The sequence below is a fragment of the Myotis yumanensis genome, unplaced genomic scaffold (genome assembly GCF_028538775.1).
Source record: "Myotis yumanensis isolate MYYU_CA2020_CCGP unplaced genomic scaffold, mMyoYum1.0.hap1 SCAF_8, whole genome shotgun sequence".
In the NCBI taxonomy this organism is placed as follows: Eukaryota; Metazoa; Chordata; class Mammalia; order Chiroptera; family Vespertilionidae; genus Myotis; species Myotis yumanensis.
In genome coordinates, this window is record NW_027223759.1 from 14,231,799 (window position 1) to 14,238,159 (window position 6,361).

At 44.5% G+C, this 6,361-nt stretch overlaps 1 pseudogene; it reads left to right on the forward strand.

The window, feature by feature from the left end:
• The first annotated feature begins 5,101 nt into the window (after positions 1-5,101).
• On the forward strand, positions 5,102-5,623 carry LOC139015527 (ferritin light chain pseudogene; annotated as a pseudogene).
• Positions 5,624-6,361: the final 738 nt, after the last annotated feature.

Consider the following 6,361-nt stretch of genomic DNA (forward strand, 5'->3'; position numbering starts at 1 on the left):
AGAAGAAATATCAAGCTCAGAAAGAAAACAGCCACACACACACAAAAAAAGAAATGGCTACAAACAAGTACCTTTCAATAATAACTTTAAATGTAAATGGACTAAATGCTCCAACCAAAAGACATCGAGTGGCTGAATGGATAGAGCATTAATTCACATTGTATCGGTGCGAGACCATTATTTTTTAAATGCTGACTTTCCAAAGTTGAGATCACAACTTGCAATCAAAATAGTCACGTGTCTAAAGAAGGCCAGCAGAAAAAGATGTAGGAGCTTATTTTTGAATCTGTGTTCTCCTCCTCATGTTTGAACTATTATATCAATAAATGTATGAGAAAACCTTTCTAAAACCCTGTTTGATCTCGCCACGCGTCTTTTCTACTGTGTGGGAAATGTTTTACCCGAATCACACTCTGGTCCCAATAGGGGTAAAATCCCCTGAATGATAGATCTTATGTCCACATTTACAATTAATTATAAGGGACTGCTACTGTAATATTGACACTCTCATTCCTGACTGTGGTAGATACTTCCAGAGACAGCACAGTACAACTGCGTGCTGTTTCTTCCATGTGACTTTGCCACTCCTCCTATCAATAGATGGCGTCCACTTCCTCTCCCCTGAAATCTGGGCTGGCTTTGTGACTCACTTTGACCAAAAGAATCTGGCAGAAGGGACTGAGTGTGGCTTCTAGGCTTAGGCCGTAAGAAGCCTTTGAACTTCCCTTTAGCTCTAGTGGGGCCCCAGGACTTCACGTGAGGAAGTCCAGGTGGCGGAGCAAGGAGGTGCCCCAGCTGACAGCCCCAGACATGTGAGGCCATCCTGCATCCTCCAGCCCTCATCACGACCAGGCAGCACAGGTAGAGCACAGGCAAGCCTTCTCAACTGAGTCCTGCCCATATTGCAGATCTATAGAATCATAAGCAAATGGCTGCTTTAAGCTACTTTGTTTGGGGGTTATTTGATACCCAGCAGCAGATAACCAAAACACTGACCTCCTACAAAAATTACTAAATTGTGTACAAGTATCCAGATTTGACACATAAAAGGTGAGATACTTGATCTCAGAAAGCATAATGTGTCTCAATACAAAAATGTAAATGATGAAAGTCTAAATCATGCTCTGAATCAGACTGCTCCCCCAACATCCATGCTCCCCTTCTTCTGTGGTGTGGTCCTGGACCAACATTGTCAACAAAACATGGGAATTTGTTTACAATGAAAATTCTTGGCCTACTACTGAATGAGAAACTCTAGGGGTGGAGCCCAGCAATCTGTATTTCAACAAGTCTTGCAGATGATTCTGGTGCATGCTGAAGGTTGAGAACCACTGTTCTATAGCAATCCAAGTTCTGATATTTAACTGGTACACCTGGCCACCTGGATAAAGACGAGTTAAGGTGGCTAGTAAAGGCCATGACTAAGTTCTAGCCACATAAAAGCAGAAATGGGAAAATAGTTGTTCCTTTCCCTGTCCTTTCACTAGAATTCAGATGTGATGGCTAGAGCTCCAGAAACTGTCTGAGATCATGAGATGATCCTGGGAAATAAATGTATGCATAGCATGCCCTAACTGGTTTGGCTCAGTGGATAAATGTATGCATAGCAGAGCAACAAGATGGAAGGAGCCTGGGACCCTGACACAATGGACATGCTACATTAGCTCTACTCTGACTCCCTAACTTCCCGAACATGGGAGAGGAACTTGTTTTTGTTTAAACCCTTGATTTTTAAAGTTCTGCCCCTCACTGTTAAATATGATCCTAACTTATACACCACCCTAATAAAGTAGTCCCCCTTCCCCTCACCTGAGATATTTTAAAAATTAAGAATAAATGTCTTTTCTTTGCTTATCACAAGATATCTTTTAGATTATTTCCTAGTTACTTATTTTAACTGTCTCCCTATTTGACTGGAAGCTCCATGAGGGTGGTTTTGCTTTATCATTCAATCCCCAGCATCCAACATACTTGTGCCCTCACAGTACAGACTTGGTGAATATTTACTGAATTGAATGGACAGATGGAAAGAGAAATGTGAGCAAACAAAATTTTGTCCAGACAGTCTTTCAGCACTGATAACTTGACCAAGCCTCAAAATAAATCTTTCTTTTAAATATTGAACATGCAGCAAAAATATCCCTCCCTTTTTAAATCTGAATATGAAGCAATAATAATAATAACCAATAGTTTTATGTGCCTTACCATGCACCAAGTACAAATTCCAATTGAGGGGCATCTTATAATATACCTGACCAGTACTCCTCAAAACTGCCAAGGTCATCAAAAACAGGGAAGTCTTGGAAACTACCACAGCCAAGGGAGCCTAAGAAGACAAGATACTAAATATAACACAGTATCCTGGATGGGATCCTAGAACAGAAAAGGACATAAGGTTGAAACTAAGGAAACCCAAGTAAACTACAGACTTGAGTTAACAGTAATAAGTCAATATTGGTTCATTACTTGTAACAAATGTACCATATTAATGTAAGATGTTAACAATAGGGAAAATGGGCATGGGGTGGGGGTAAAGGGAGAAGATACAAGTAGTATATGTTCTTTGTACCACCTGCTCACTTTTCCTGTAAATCTAATACTTTTATGAAAAATAAAGCCTATTAATAAAAGAAATATGCCAAAGACTTACATATATTAACTACTATTACATATATTCTCAGAAAGACTAAGATAGATACTATGATGAGCCCTTTTTTACAGACATAAAAGAGTATACAAAGTTCAATTTCCCCAAGTCCTGAAGCTTAGAGTTCGTTTTTTTTTCTATATCAAAATTCATTTGATTCAGTCATTTAAATAATGTGTATTGGTTACTGTGCCATCCAGAGACTGACCTTAGGGCAGTGGTTGGCAAACTCATTAGTCAACAGAGCCAAATATCAACAGTACTTCTTCAAAATAGACTCACCCAGGCCGAAAACCGACTTCTGCACATGGGCCACGAAGTTTCATTCGCCCGCACATGGTATTTTGTGGAAGAGCCACATTCAAAGGGCCAAAGAGCTGCATGTGGCTCCTGAGCCGCAGTTTGCCGACCATGGGCTTAGGGGATTCTATGAAAAGAGTCAAAACTGGGAAGGCAGATAGTGCTGTGTATCCGCCTACTGAAATTTAAAGGGCACAGGCAAACATTTTAGAGTACACAACTCTAAAATGTGTTATATTTATATATTGACAGCACATACATTCCTCCAACAGCTATAAACAACTAAGCTTGACATCTAATTACCAAGAACAGTTATTTAAATATGAAGCCACCAGATGGCACATGTTGTTAAGAACACATAAATCATACATCATAAGTGACATAGCTGATTCAAGAGTGGATTTGTGTCTTGTCCCAGGTACCAAAATAGCTAAGGCTCTATCTCTGAGGGTAATCCTTGGTCCAAACTGAAAGAACACGTCGAAGAAGAAAGACCTCTATGTCACTGCATTCCTTTCTAAAGATACATACTGTAGCCCTAACCGGTTTGGCTCAGTGGATAGAGCGCCGGCCTGCGGACTGAATGGTCCCAGGTTCGATTCCGGCCAAGGGCATGTACCTTGGTTGCAGGCACATCCCCGGTAGGGGGTGTGCAGGAGGCAGCTGATCGATGTTTCTAACTCTATCCCTCTCCCTTCCTCTCTGTAAAAAAATCAATAAAATATATATTTTTTTAAAAAAAAGATACATACTGTAAACTTGCTTAGCCACTATTTTGGCGAGAAGGCCTGAACATTTTCCTTACTGACCACTATGTTGACAAAGATGTGGCCCCTGGGCTGGTCAAGCTGACATTCCTGGCCCATGCGGTCTGATTGTGGAATGTTATGAGCCCTCACTGATAACGTGGTACACCTGGACATAAATAAGCCATGAAAAATTTTTTGCAGTGTATTACCTATGGGGTTTGACTTCCACACCCTGAACAGCAATCAGGTTCAATCTAATAAGCTACCTGAAACAATACCCTATGGTTCCTTCAGCTGCCTCACTACTTATCCTTAAAAATTCAGCTGACCTCTTTTATAGGAAGACTAGAGGCCCGATGCACGGATTCGTGCACCCGTGCTGTCCCTCAGCCTGGCCTGCAGGGAATGGGCCGAAACCGGCTATGCAACATCCCCTGAGAGGTCCTGGATTGTGAGATGGCACAGGCCAGGTCGAGGGACCCCACCAGTGCAAGAATACGTTCACTGGGCCTCTATTATGCGTATAAGATCTTTGGTTAATCTCTTCCAGCCCTCCCCTCTTCCCTCTGAGATTCATCAGTCTGTTCCATGTTTCCATGCCTGTCTGAGCATCTGCCCCCTGGGAACAGTGCCCATCATAGCTACTGGTTGGATGGTTGGACTGTTGGATGGTCAAATGGTTGCTTAGGATTTTATATATATAGATGGTGCTGAAAGCGATGACAGGAACCCTTGCCTCTCCCCAAACTGAAGCCAAAGCAAAGGCTTTGATGGCAAGGAAGGCAGTGCTGAATGGTGTCCACAATTTTCAAGAAAAAAGACACCCACGTCACCCACCTTCCGATGGCCAAAGACACTGCGGCTCTGAAAGCCTAAATATCCTCAGAAGAGCAATCCCAGGAGAAACAAGCTTGACTACTGTGCCATCAGGAAGTTCCCCTTGACTACTGAGTCGGCCATGAAGAAGACAGCAGACAATACCCTGAGTTCATTGTGCATGTCAGGGCCCAACAGGCACCAGGTCAAACAGGCTGTGAAGAAGCTCTGTGACATTGACATGGCCAAGGTCAACACCCTGATCAGGCCTGATGGAGAGAAGAAGGCATATGTTCAACTGGCCCCTGACTATGGTGCTTCGGATATTGCCAACAAAACTGGGATCATCTAAACTTAGTCTCGCTGCCTAATTCCAAATATAAAAAATTTACATTTTTTTAAAAAACAGTTCAGATCTGTCTTTGCTTCAACAGTGTTGGGATGGAACAGACCCAGGGATGCCCCTTCTTCCAGCCTCCGGCCACTTTCCTGAGTCTTATCCAGTCACCACCTTCAGAACCACCTCTGGAACCAGCCAACACACCAGGGTGTTTTTTTTCCTACCTTCACTCCTTATTGCCGAACAACCATGAGCTCCCAAATTCCTCAGAATTATCCCACCGATGTGGAGGCTGTGGTCAACCACCTGGCCAGCCTGCATCTGCGGGCCTCCCACACCTACCTCTCTCTGGGCTCCTATTTCGACCGTGAAGATGTGGCTCTCGAGGGCCTGGGCTGCTTCTTCTGCGAGTTGGCAGAGAAGAAGAGGGAGGGCTCTGAGCGTCTCTTAGAGATACAAAACCAGCTCCGCGGCCGCATTCTCTCCAGGACGTGCTGCAGCCTCCCCAAGGTGAGGGAGGCAAAACTCAGGGTGCCATGGAGGCCGCCCTGGCCTTGGAGAGGAGCCTGAACCAGGCCCTCTTGGAGCTACCTGCCCTGGTTCTACCGCGCGGACCCTCAGCTCGGTGACTTCCTGGAGAACCACTTCCGGGGCGAGGAGGTGAAACTCATCAAGAAGATGGGCGACACCTGCCTCACCTCGCAGGCGGCTGGCCCCCAGGCTGGGCTGGGCGAGTATCCCTTCAAAAGGCTCACCCCCAAGCATGACTAGGAGCCTGTGGAGCCCAGCGGCCTTTGAGGGGCCCCTCTGCATCCCCTGGCATCTGGCTTTTACCTGAGCCTCTTCCCGAAACCCCTAGCCATTCTTTTAACCACCCTGAAGCCCTCCCCCATGCATCGGACCAAATGAAACAATAAAGCTTTTTACAGAAAAAAAAAAAAAAAGTTCAGTTGAAGCATTAGCTCAGTGGTTCTCAACCTTCTGGCCCTTTAAATACAGTTCCTCATGTTGTGACCCAACCATAAAATTACTTTCGTTGCTACTTCATAACTGTAATGTTGCTACTGTCATGAGTCGTAATGTAAACACTTGGAGTGCGGGTGAATTTCCCGCCAAAATATAAGATGGCTCTGTCTTTTGGTTTTGTTCCATCCACCAAAAGGGTGGATTACAAACAAATATTTGGTAATACGCAGTTACAATCGGCCCGAGTTTACACGTTTCCCGCACTCCACCGCAAATCTATATGACCCGAGTTAAAGACGGCTCCCGCGGAGTACGCGCAATTCACGCGAGCCGACTTAACTCGTTTCCCGCACTCCAAGTGTAAATATCTGATATGCAGGATGGTCTTAGGTGACCCCTGTGAAAGGGTCGTTTGACCCCCAAAGCTCCTTCACAAAGTCTTAACCTGCTCAGTGGGGGCCATTTTTATACACTCCCATGCACCTGTGCTGACATCAGTCATACGATTTGTCACAACTGAGTACAATTCAACAAGCACTGAGT